Below are 13,562 nucleotides of genomic sequence, written 5' to 3' on the forward strand. Positions count from 1 at the left end.
ACAGCCAGCAACCCACACACACTCTGGCCCACTCTTCGTAACTATACTCGCTACAGTCCTCTGTACTTCGTGTTATAGCAGCCTTCATCTCAAAATGCAAGTAAACAAAAATGCATTCATAGAATTAGAATTAATGATTAATCACTTTATGCACCGACACACAGACACACACATACGCGTATGTATGTATGTATGTATGTATGTATGTATGTATGTATGTATGTATGTATGTATGTATGTATTAGTTTTTGCCCTCATAGTTTAGAAGCTTTAGACTGTAAATATGCTCAACTACTAAAGCTGGGATTTTGATTTCAATAACATGATTGTGCTTCGAGTGTTGTAACAGATTTTTATTTTTATTTTTTTTTACAGTTTTCTTCTTTTTGTTCGACGCAGTCTCTAATAAAGCCAAAAAATATGTCCAAATAACGGACACGGCATTTTTATTTGCTCCTGTTGCGCAGTCAGCTCAGCATTTCCCTCCATGATGCTTCTCACATGGTCAAAACGGTGTCGATTGGAAGTTCTGAATGTCAGTTTTGATTCATTTTTCAATGAAATGCCCAACTCTACTTACCAGGCAACCTACATATCGCAAATGTCGAGCCCAGCATTTTATGTTACCTTCTGACAGCGGTGAAATTGACTCATTTTGAGGCGTTTAATGTATAGACGGTTGTCATTTGTTTTTCTTTTTGTCCCGAGCGTCCAAAAATTCACTTTAAAGATGAATAAACCCATTTTAGGAAAGGTCATGAAATACAAGATGAAGGGGTTACATGATTTTTAAAATGCCAACAGGTCATAGTGACCCGTTGGCACTTCTAGTGTTAAAGTCACATACGGTAAAGGTTCTGACCGCTTTGAGTGACAGCTGTGGCTGGTTAGCTGTCTGCTACTCCTCACCTCAGCTCATTTTTAAATCACTGAGCCGGACCTCTTGACCTTCTTTGTGGTGTTGGTGCCTTTTGGAGCATTTTTAATGCAATTATTTAACAATAATACGGTTTGCTGTGTGGTTAATTGTGTTAAACATGCAGGAAGTCCATGCTGCAGTTCAGCTCAGTAAAATTCTATTATTTTAATAGAATCAACCGTGCAGTGAATGCCCATAGAATATAAAATGTCTCATGTGTATCTTTTACTTTCCCTTTTGTACTTTAATACATCGCGATCTCATGACAGTTCCTATACTTCCATATACTCACAACCTGTGATCTACTGATTAAAATTGACTGATTACTTGATTTCAATGTTGTTGTTTTTTCGTATTTCTCAACATTATTTTGTGTCCCTGAACATGATTTTTCCATCATTCTGCTCTCATGTGTCATTTCACCTAATTATGTTGTATATGTGCAGTGACAGTAAATATATCATTATTAAGTCCATGCAGTTTAACCCTAATTAGCAGATGCCTGTCTGTGCATTGCATCCGTGCAGTTTGTAGATGTGCCTTGCAAATTGAGCTTGTCAGCATTAGATAACTCTACCATTCCAACCACTTTAAACCAGCATCCTTACAGAAGTCCAGTGGGTGATGTCACCTTGGCCCTGTTCATTTTTTATATACAGCCTAGACTCGCGCTAGCCACACACCAGCGTGCAACAACTTGAAAGTCCTAACAGGATGGTGGGCAACATGTGTGAACAGTTAGTGGACCTTGTGGTGACATTGTTTTTATCACTTGTATTATTTGTTCATTTATTTATTTCGTTGCCATCCATGTTGTTTTGTTATGGGAAAACAGAGTGGGAGGTCCCCGGTGTCAGGGTGATGGGGATGTGTGCCTTTCTGTTGTGTCGGCTCGGAGAAAGCAGTGGGAAATGTCTTTCTGCTCCATTAGGCAGAGGTCACCAGGTTTTTATGCTCTGAGTGCTCCATCATTGTGGCTTTCCTGCTAGATGAAAGGTGCTTTGAAGATCACACACAAACAGACACGCACACACATAAAGCTCCCATAACTGAGGCCTTACTTACTGTGCTCCAATCTAAAGCAAAATAAACCTTATTCTCTTACTGAGGCAGTCGCTCTGCGAATGTAACCGATGAGCAAACCCTGCTGGATTCGAGGAAAGCGAGTCCAGCAGAGCAGGGATAGAAAAACGGCGCCTATAAACAGCTTCGAGTGGCCATTGTGCCTATTAGTGCACCCATCCAAACAAAAATTGACTGCATATAAAGGAGGTGTCAGGTTAACAACCAAATGTGCATTATTCCCTCAAACCCTGTCAGCAAATTGTGATTTAACAACTGGCAGTGTCTGTTATCAGCTCGAAGCCCACACTGTGTAAAGCCGCCTCGAGCTGCTGCGTTGCCAGGTTTTGACGGCGGCTCTGATTATTACTGTGAGGCTAATGTCGCCTGATAAGGCAGTGTGTGTAATTAAGCTGTTTCCGTAGTGTGTTATCGAAGCTAGGTGAGACTCGGCTGCCTGGAGAGATGGAGCTGTTAGTCAGTGAGGAAGAGGAGGACGCCTGTCTCCTGTCTGTGGCATTTAAAGCTTCCTGTCCTTCTCTCCCCTGTTTTTCCTCCCTTACTCCAATCTGCAGCCTTTTATTTCCTTTTTTTGTTGCATACACCACCCTGTACCTCATCTTCAACTTAACCTAAATCAAAACCTGCTCATCTTCCACACACTGAGGCCTGTTTCTTCATCTCTCACTTGTCTGTCATATGTGTCTCGTCTCACCGATTTAACTCGGTTTCTCCTCCTTCAGCTCCTTCTCTTTGTGTCTCTTCTCCCTGCTTCGCTGCTCGGCAGCCCCTGCCGGGGCATCGGGAGCTCTAAGATCCCTCCCGGCCAAACACCGCACCCCCTGCTGCTCTCTCCACTGAGAATAACGCAGCAGCATGAGGGCGCTCCGCTATTCAGATCAGCATAGAGGAAAATGAGGCGTTATCTCCCACCTGTCTCCCCCACATCCACCCCCTCCATCCTTCCCCTCCTTCTGGCCCTGTAGGCAGGTTACCCGCTCATATGGGATCTGCCGATGACGCGATGCTTCTCTCCAAGGAGTCTAGAATCTGGGGGCCAGCTTTCTTAAGTGTGCAAGGAGCAAACCCTGAAGGGGAGCTTAGTCGGGAGGGCATGCTTTTTTGGAGATTTTATGTGTGTGTGTGTATATGGGTGAGATGGGGTTGGCGAGGGGGGCGGGTGAGTATTGCTCAGTGAAGCTATAGATTACCGTCTCTGTCAGCTGCGACGGCCACTGCTGATGAGCTCCTGCATGGTATCATTTGGTATCGATTAGCAAACACACACACACACACAAATGCACAAAAGCTTTTGGCGAGATGGCCGCCGCCTCGGGCTACTGGTCATTTAGCTGTCACCTCAAAGTGATGGTTTGGCCCGGCTCACCAGATCAATGCGAGACACAGACCTTATAACACACTTTGGGCAGGAAAACACACACATAGCGCACAGACACACTCTCAGACATGCTCTCCGAATCGAGTGCCCGCCCAAACTTTTACTTCGATACAAGTGGGAGTCGTGTTTCTGGATTACAGATAACAAGATTTAAAAAAACAAAAAAAAACAACTGTCCTAAAATGAAATCCAAAGAAAAAGAAATAAAGGATAAGACAATCTGGTTACTTGGTCGGCTGCAGGCAAGATGTGAAAGCTGATATGATTGTTACCTACCTGTAGGGTAACGCTGTGATTAATTTCTCAGAGGGATTTTAATCACAGCCGATATCGCAGCGTTATTGCATTCACGCCCCGTGAAAAGAGGCCGAGGCCGCCCCATTTTCTGTGACCAATGACATTGTGTGATTTAAACAAAAGCATACAAGAGGCAATAAACAGACTGTCACTTGGATGCGACGCAACAAAAGGCAGAGAGAAGCAAAGCCGCATGTTAATACATGAATGTTACTGGCTTTTAAAATGAGTAATCAAACTCCTGCTACATATGAAATTGGCCAAAACAAATAATCAATGTGTCATGTTGATGACAAAGAGATTTCTTTAGGGGGGGGGGGGGTGACAAACAAAAGCGCATTCTGTGCAACCTCTATTTTGTTCTTCTGAAAGCTTCAAAAGTCAGCACGGCTAATGTATGCACCCATCTAAAGACATCACTCACGTCTGTGCTGTAAATATTGTAACAGCTTAGTTTTGTTTAACAGAAAAACTGAAAATAGAGGAAAACATACAGACTGTTTTCTATCTAAAGATAAAGATTGCTCTCAATCCAAGAAAAATTAGCCAGGGGAGAAGTACCAATATTTGCAGGTCCTCTAATGCCACTTGAGGCTGGCTGAGTCAGTACTCCTACAGCTCAATAGTAAAGTTGCAGAAAATCCTGTTCATATTCTCCATAGGGATTTTGATTATGAGACATAATGTTGTAACCATCCAAAGTTGGCTCACTGCGGAATCCCAAGTCTGTCTGATATCATCTTTATTTTACCAAAAAACTTGTTTTATCCACAATAACATGGAAAGAACTACTCTACCCACAGTCCAAAACTGAAACAGCAATGTTTCTGATTGATGGAGGTCCCTGTACCACGGAAATGTTTAAACCCTAAATTACAGTGTGAAACTTCACAAAGCACCTGAGCGGTGATTGCAGTCAGGAACTAAACACTGGGCCATACCTTCTATACACAGACAAACTTTATAATATACTGTAATCTGTTGTTATACAACACTATTATTAATCCTAGAAAAGCAACAGTAGTGGAAAGAATTGGTTGTCATCCATATTGGACATGATACAACCATTGGTTGCTAGGGGAAAATGTGTATTATTGTAGTGGTATGTGGATGTTTCTGACTGTTGTTGGATAAACTGGTTGCAAAGATGGTGTTGCACCTAAATCCCTGGTGGCCCCATGATCGGAAGGTCGGTGGTTCAAATCCACTGAACAGCTACCCTGCAGTACCCCTGAGCAAGGTACTGTCCCCACACACTGCTCCCCGGGCGCCCAATGACTGCCCACTGCTTCACTGAGTGAATGGGTTAAATGCAGAGAGGAATTTCCCCAAGGGGATCAATAAAGTATACTTTCTTCTTCTAAAACCTCCTGGTGGTTGCTTTGGTTGCTGGCAGGTTGCCACAGTTGCCTGTTGATTTTTATATTTTTCAGTCTGGGCGGTGTAACACACTTGATCCTGCATTGCCACCATAGTTGTCACACATCCAAAATGATGGACGAGTTAACATCAAGTGGTTAGTGGTCACGTGTCTCTAAATCTCAATAAACAGCCAATTTAACAGTAGAAATTAAAAGCTTGTTACAAGAAGACATTTTGGGTTTTGTTTCTGATTTCTTCTTTCGTAACAGCAACACAGGATCTAAACTTTTCAATTAGTCACCAGCTTTAGGTTAAAGTTTTGCTTTTTTGTAACATGAATTCAGACACGAGCAGTGGTAGCCACTAACTGTCTGCTAGGCGTCATGGCTAGGGTTGCCAACCGTCCCTTAAAAAACGGAATCGTCCCGTATTTAGAAACAAAAGTACACGTCCCGTATTGAGCTAATAAGGGACGCACTTTGTCCCGTAATACAGTGAGAATCAAAAGTAGTCTATAAATGTTTATGGAATTAACGCTTTGTTTGAAAACATAATTCCCAGCCCCTCTCCTGCTTTGTGACCAATGAGCTGACAGCACACTTATGACAATTCAGATTACCGCTCATCTCATTGGTCGAGGAAAGGTCGCTTGCGGAGAAAATACCGGAAGACAACAGATGACCACAACAAGAAGCATGGCCAACAGGGAAACAAACGCCGACACTGCGGTGCAAGTCTCGGACGACAGTACACCTAAAGCTGGGCAAACACTGTGCGATCTTTTCAGTCACGTTATTCAGCTCCTGCTCAAACTGCACGATTGACTCGCAGGGGTTAGAAGTTGGTAGGTCACGATGCAGAGTCTCACACTATACGGCCCGATGCTCTGATGCGACCCGAGTGCTCACACTGTGCCTCCATAACATGAAGGTTATAACAGAAAATCTGTCGCTCTGTCTTTCACTCACACAGACACACAAACCACCACCATCAACTTTGCTAAATTGCTAATGAAAAACATTGATCAGGCAGCTGTGAATGAGCAGCAGTGTAAATCCAACTATTTTCACGGTTGTTGTGGTCGTGATAATTTTGTGATGCCACATCGAAAAGGCTCGGATGAGCTTTCCAAAGTTCTACAAGTTGTGCCCCCATCGCTTGTGTCCAGATCACACGCTGCACTGCCGTGCTGCGCCGTCTTTTTCACCGACGTTTACGTGTTTGCGCGTGAGCAGTGTGAGCGGCTCACGAGCGATTGATGATCGGGAGCTGCTCGAGGTGTTAATCGCTTCTCGTTACCCCACGTATACTACACGATGCACGATGAAGGCCAAAATCGGGCCGATCACCAAATCGGTCGCACGACTCAAAAATCGGCTCAAAATGGGCCAAAAATCGCACAGTGTGAGCCCAGCATTAGAGCAGCAATGTTTGTTCGCTCAGAGAAAGAAAAAAAGGCTGCAAAAGCACAGGGAGGAATGGGAAAAGGGAAACACCTGGCTGGAAAAGGTCACCATAACACCTATAAAGCGCACTGCACTGTGTGCCGGCGCACTTTTTCCATAGGCATGCTTCTAATGGTGGGCACATGAAGAACATGAGGGGCGTGAAAGCTCGGGGAACCCTTAACCAATTTCTTGTCCACCAGGCCACGGCAGAAGCAGATATGGTATGTAAACACTGGTTTGTTGTTTAAACCCTCTGGTTAAGGTTAAAATGGGCATGTGCAGTGAATATCAGCGCTATGTGGCCAGAAGTGTGATAATATAATTTATTTTGTGTAATAAACGACTGCAAGGATAGATGATTACAACAAATAGATCACTAATACATAAAAGTAATACATAGATGAATAATGATGATGAGTTAAGATGCGTAATCATGGGAACAAGTGGGTTTACAAACAGGAGCAGCTGATTAGCTTTAGAAAAGCTGAAATAATACCTCAGCTGAAGCCAACTGTACTAAATGCACTAAATGTGCACTGTTACAAGAATATTTTTCGTTCTATTGCTTTCTATTAATTTATATAATTTTAAGTTAAGCAGGACAGAGTTCTTTTAAAGAAAGATTTACTTATATTCTCAAAAGTTAAGCATGACAGGCTTCTGTTTAAGAAAGAGACCTGTTTTACTGTGTTAATGTTGTCATTTTGAGCTAAAAATAAATAGCTAAATGATCATTTGTTTCCCATATGGTCATATCACAAAGAATATGCATCTGCTTAAATCAAATTCAAGTCAAATGGTTAAAAAATAATTTCACACACACAAAAAAGAGCTACCACAATGGGAAGGGTGAAGACAACTAGGTTGCCCGGCCCTGGCCACGAGGTGTCCCTTATTTATTTTTCAGCGAGTTGGCAACCCTAGTCATGGCAGCTAATTCATGTCACTAAACTGCACCTCTTAACGATATTTGTGGCGTCATCTAACAAAGAATATTGCTATAACAGCCTATCTGAGTCTGTAAGAGGTCTGTTTGTGCATTCACACAATAAGCTAACTAAGCTAGTTAGCCTAAGCTGGTAACTTGGCACGATATCCTCCTAGTTAAACATTGTGGAACATATAAAACTTCAGTACTAATGTTATTCCAGAAACCAGCAAGTCGCATCATAGTGGCTACATAGATCTTTTACATACAGTGCTGCCAGATTGCCTGGTTGTTTACAAATTAGCCTATGCTAAGCTAAATTAACCAGCTGTTTGCTCTAGCTTTTATATTTTCATTTCTTTTCATATAGCTAAAGGCAAAAATCAAAGAAATGCCAAAGTTTTATGTCAGTATAAATATCAAACTGCTATATTAGTTTATCATTACAAATATCTTTGCTTAAGATGTTTTCGTAGCATTAAATTTAAGTTTTGTTTTTGTTTTTTTATGACAGTCAGACTTCACAGTGTGTGAAATCTCTAGCCACTACCGAGACTTTAATTCTCAGGAAAACTAAATATCCATGCAACACTGCAAAGAAGGTGCTGCAGGGAATGATGGGTCATCTCTGAAAAGATGTGACAGCATCCCCCCCCACTCTCACAGCCTCAGTGTATTTAACAATAGTTCAGCATCACCCCTCCTGCTCAGGACCTCCTTATAGCCCTGCCCTTTTCAACCCTGCTAGCATCAGCTCTGAATATTATTCATAGCACCTTGTCTCTATCAAGGCATCTGTAAAAACTAAACACGATCATCCTAAAATTAATGAGCCATATCCACCCCATTACATTTATCTGTTTAGTGGTGTTTTGGGCCTTCCTTTAGGGCATTATGCATGCTCGTCTGTTCATATTTATAACCCAGGCTTTTTATTAGCAGCGTAGTGGGGTGCTAACAGTTGGGAGGCAGCATGCGCTTTGATGGTGATGGCAGGCGGCTCAGCGCAGGCCAAATGTGAAGGGAGGTGATGGAGAGAGAGAGGATCAGCTGCCAGGCCAAGGGCCCCCATGGAAGAGGGGAGGAGTGAGAGCGAGACAGGGAGGAGGAGAAATGAGAAAAGTCAAAGTGTGAAGAGTGCAAGTGAGTGAATCGGGCCTGGTTCACAGCTCTCAGCCCACTCGACTTTGTGAAAGGCGTGTGAGTCTTGTGATCAGCGAATATTTATCACACCTGCTGTATTTTAAGCCTCACTAAGCAGAGGTGTGTTGTGCACGTGTGATTTCAGAGTGTGGCTCAGTAAAACAAAAGGCAGCAAAGGAGGAGGAGGAAAGGCAGTTTAGTTCAGTTGATATGAGCTTGATCAAAAAAATTTACATGAAACCAGCTTCATGATATTTTTATTTATATTTTTGTGCCTGAGCTTTGTGACTTTGGAAGCTGAAATGTATTTTCTCGTGGACCGTTAAATAAGATAACTGTTAGATAAATAGGAAATCTCACGAGTAGAAACTCATGCAGCATGGAGAAAAGACGCATGTCTGATGGAAACTTGGTCCATGTGTCGCTGAACCTTTTTAAAATGTTTCTGTGCTAAATGATCTGATAAAAAGGAAGTTCTTTTCAGCATAGACAATCTTTTGTTTCTTGTAAAGGTTATTTTGAGCATTCTGAAGCCACAGCATGAAATTAACCAGAGCTGTGCTCAAATTGCAAACGATGGTGAGAAAAACAAAAAAAATGGCTAGAACAGCCATAGTAATACAAAATTTAATGTAAGAAAACCCTAGAAAACTCACATCATCTCAGTTTTTGAGATGATGATTTTCTTTATTAAGGAATAAAAGTTATCCAAACCTACTTGGCCCTGTGTGAAAAGGTAATTGTCCCTTTACACTAATAACTGGCCGGGCCATACTTGACAGCAAGACCTGCAATCAAGCGTTTGTGATAACTGGCAATGAGTCTTTCAAATCACTGTGCAGGAATTTGGTTCACTCTTCTTTGCAGAATTGGTTTAATTCAGACACTTTGGAGGATTTTCCAGCATGAACGGCCAAAACATTTCAGTCTGAAAAGTCCAGACTTTGACTCGGCCACTCTAAAGCCTTCATTTTTTTTATTTTTTTTTTGAGTCATTCTGAGGTGGACTCACTGCTGTGTTTCTGATCATTGTCCTGCTGCATAACCCAAGTGCTCTTGAGGTTCAGGCCATGAACTGATGGCCGGACATCCTCCTTCAGAGCAGAAGTCATGGTTCCATCAATTACAACAAGTCGTCCTGAAGCAGCAAAGCAACCCCATCACACTACCACCACCATGTTTGACTGTTGCTGTGATGTTCTTTTTATGAAATGCTGTTACTTTTATGTCAGATGTAACGGCACTTAAACCTTCCAGAAAGTTCAGCTTTTGTCTCGTCAGTCCACAGAATATTTTCCCAAAAGTCTTGGGAATCATCAAGATGTTTTTGGCAAATGTGAGACGAGCCTTTGTGATCCTTTCTGTCAGCAGAGGTTTTCTCCTTGAACTCTCTCATGGATGCCATTTTTACCCAGTCTCTTTCTTATTGTGGAATCATGAACTCTGACCTTAACTGAGACAAGTGAGGCCTGCAGCTGTAAAAACCCTTAGAAGTGGCTTTGTAACCCTTTTCAGACTGATAGATGTCAATGACTTTGTTTCTCTCCTGTTCTTGAGTTTCTTTAGATCGTGGTGTGTTAGCTTTTTTCCCCCTAATAATGCTAACAACATCTACATACATAATACAAACAAACCTTTTTGTCACTTTTGGAATCCCAAACAATTTATCACCATGTTCATTACCTTGTTCGCTAATTCCTTTTTGGTTTGGTTAGCATGGTGCTGCAGTGATTTGCACTTCGCCTTACAATAAGAGGTTTTACACTCAAGTCCACCGCCTGCCTGGGACATTTTTGTATGGAGTTTGCATGTTATCCCTGGGTACTCTGCCTTCTTACAAATGTTCAAAGACATCCATGTTAGGTAATTATTGATTCTAAAGTAGTGTTAGTGGAGACCTGTACAGGGTGTACTAGACCCTCCCAAAGACCTTGAACTAGGTAAAGGAAATTAATCGATAAACTAAATATGATTAAAGATAATATATAAAATTAATTAATTAAATCTGATTGATAATGAACAAAATTCCTCCTAAAGTTGGTAAGTGTATCTTTCTTTTGGAACATCCAGGAGCAAATGCTGCAGATGACTAGTTGATTCAAATCGAGGCTATTTTTAATGTGAAGCAACATTGCTAATGACTACACCACCGTGCATGTAGATCTACTGTGTACAAATGGCATCCACGATTTTTTCTCTTTAAATACAGAATACAACAGAAAAAAGAAAAACAACAAATGAAAAAATACATGGATGTCTGGAGTTGCTGGGAAGTCACCCAACCACCCGCTTGAAGGAGGAGGAGGAGGTAGAGGAGGAGGCGGGGCTGCTGGAACGGCCATTGGATTGTCTCAGCTTATCTTGGCTCGCATGAAGGAATCATCCCGAAAGCCTTTTAGGAAACGGACCCTGGCTTTGTGCAGAGCCAATTGATGCCGACTCTCCAGATCGGCGTTTGTCCAAATGGAGTCGAGGCGGGCCATGAGTGTTCCTTTATCCTGGCTGTTGTGGGATGCTTTGGCTCTTGATTTCACACACACAGATGCCAATTGCACATTCACTTCAGGCCACAACGAGCAGTTTATGCACGTGCGTAGGTGTTCACACAAACACCCGTACAAGAGCTGCATGATTACACACACGGTAGCGCAATTATACACACGCGCACTTGCAATAATTACGCGTGCACGCACACACACACACACACACACACACACACACGCACACACAAGACACTGGCATAATTACATGCGGCCACATACATACACCCACACCACTTCACAGAGGAACTGCTGATCAACTGCATGACCTTCTCTCTAACAATGTTAATGTCACCACCTGGGGGAGGTTGGAGGGTGGGGGGCTTGATGGAGTGATTGGAGTGAAGAAAGACAGATTCAAAGAAAGAGCCCACGATAAGCTTGTATTGCCCATCACCGCCTCACCTGGGGCCCGCTTTCATCCTCCGTGCAAGGGTTAGCGTCTTCCCATTCTGTGCACACACACCTTATACATGCAGGCATGCACACGCATGCAACGCTGGAGTACACCCCCGGCACCTCGCCGTGGGTCGTAACCGAACATTTATCGTGCGTGAACCCTCCCCTACGTGCTTGCGTGCAAGAGGCCTGTGCCTCGCCCGCTGACAGGATCCTGTTACGGCAAATGTCACACTCCCAAAAAGGATTCACCCCCCCATGGAGAAAATGAAGTCAAGACCTTCGCTCACACTGTGTCACTCTCCCACCTTGTCCCCCCACCATCACTCTCCTTCAGTCTCCTTTTTCCTCCTCTTCTTCTTCTTTTTCTTCTTCACCTTCCTCAGCCCCGCTCTCCACTTATCCATTTCTATCCTCTTTTCCGCTCCCTTGAACTATCGCTGCCTCGCACACACTCACCTTGGTTTGCAGTCCTCAGCATTTTGCCGAATAAAGTACCTTTTAACTGGATGGTTTTTAGCGGATAATTAGTCCTCACCTTGGGAAAGGAAGGGACAACAATGCAGGAGGAAAAAAAGAAAAGTAAAAAGAAAAGCAGGTTGATTTTTTGGGTGGGGGGGCAATCGGTGGATGGGCTGAAGGTGTTAGAGGCCATGCTGTAAACAGAGCAGGGTTGCGTTTTTTCTATAGCTCACTGACCGACAGGTGCTTCTCCCGTCACATTTCGACAGCTTCAATATTAAATTCGCTCCCAAAGAGAGAGAGAGAGAACAGCGAGTGGGACGTCTCCCTTCTCGTTCAGCGGAGCCATCAACGGCAAAGACCTCTCAGACGGCGCATGAAAGAACGTATTTTTTTAAAGCCATCACCAGGTAAAAAACCCCCAGCAAAAACAACATGTAGGCGTACAGTCTAGGGAGGAGACACGGTGCATTATCTTCACTTCTCGCTGTAGATGTGGTCCAGAGCAGCTTTTTAATTTGATGTCAGTATGCAAATACTGTAAGCAGTCAAGAACAAAAAAAACCCCAACAACTCCAAATCTCTTTTTGTTCCTGGAAGAAAATGACTTAAAGGAGAAATCCCTCGGCAACACACCCACCCCTCCACCTCACCTTCGAAACAGGAGAAGAAAACGTGCAGTTTTATTTTTAGAAGGTGCAAACAAGGAAAGGGGTGGTGATGGTGGGGTGGGTGCTGCTGTAAGATTGTAAATGTCTCTGATGTGTTCAGTCTGCACAACCTTATTCCTGATAATGGAACTAGCTGCTCTGTCTGTCAGTGCCTATTTACACACAAATGAAGTGGCGAGTTGCACGCGCCCAGTGGAGCTACTAGCCTCCATCTCAGCTGTCAAAACGGGTTAGTGGCTACAAGCAAAACACAACGATCCCTCGGATCAAACTGTGGCCGGCCATTCAAATGTAATAGCTTCATCCTTGGACATGGAGCGTCTCTTTCCTCCCCCCTACTCCCCAACCCCACCGTCGCACGCTCGCTCTGCCTCCTAGAACCTTGCCGGCTTGTTGGAAAGTAATAGACTTCTCAGGATGCCAGTTCGCACAAATCTGGGATGCAGCCTTTTATTTGCCCTCCGCGGGGAGAGGTGTTTGGAGTAATAGGGATGAAGCGGACCATAACTACAGCTGAATAAATCTTCCTATCTTGGCTCAGTGGAAGCCTGTGTGCACATGGTTTGTCAAAGCTCCATAAAATGTTGTTTGATAGGAGTTCTGTACAGTTTAGGAGTTCTCCTCCTGCTTTCCCCGTTGCCTCCTCTTTTTTCTTTTTTCTCCTCCCGTGCTACAGCGGTTGCAATCAATCAGTGTTTAATCAGCCGTCTTGCTGGAGTTGCCAGGTAATCCTGGCTGTCTTGGTGGCTATCTGTGTTTGTGTGTGTGAGTGTGTGTGTGACAGCTGGCAGAGCTGCTCTGTTGCCTGTGTGGGTGAGTGGATGGCACCATGCAGGTTTTTCTCTGCACAGCATGTAAAGGCATATCGGATGATCTGATGGGCTGTTGAAATTGTCAAGTGGGATTTGAGAGCGAGGGTGTGCAAATGACCG

The 13,562-nt window shown here is 43.4% G+C and overlaps 1 protein-coding gene across 1 annotated transcript in view; it reads left to right on the plus strand.

Annotated features, from left to right (window-relative positions):
• klf7a (Kruppel-like factor 7a) overlaps positions 1 to 13,562 on the plus strand; it is a 53,438-nt gene that overhangs the window by 18,079 nt on the left and 21,797 nt on the right. The window lies entirely within an intron of this gene.

This window comes from Maylandia zebra, linkage group LG23 (genome assembly GCF_041146795.1).
Source record: "Maylandia zebra isolate NMK-2024a linkage group LG23, Mzebra_GT3a, whole genome shotgun sequence".
Lineage (NCBI taxonomy): Eukaryota > Metazoa > Chordata > Actinopteri > Cichliformes > Cichlidae > Maylandia > Maylandia zebra.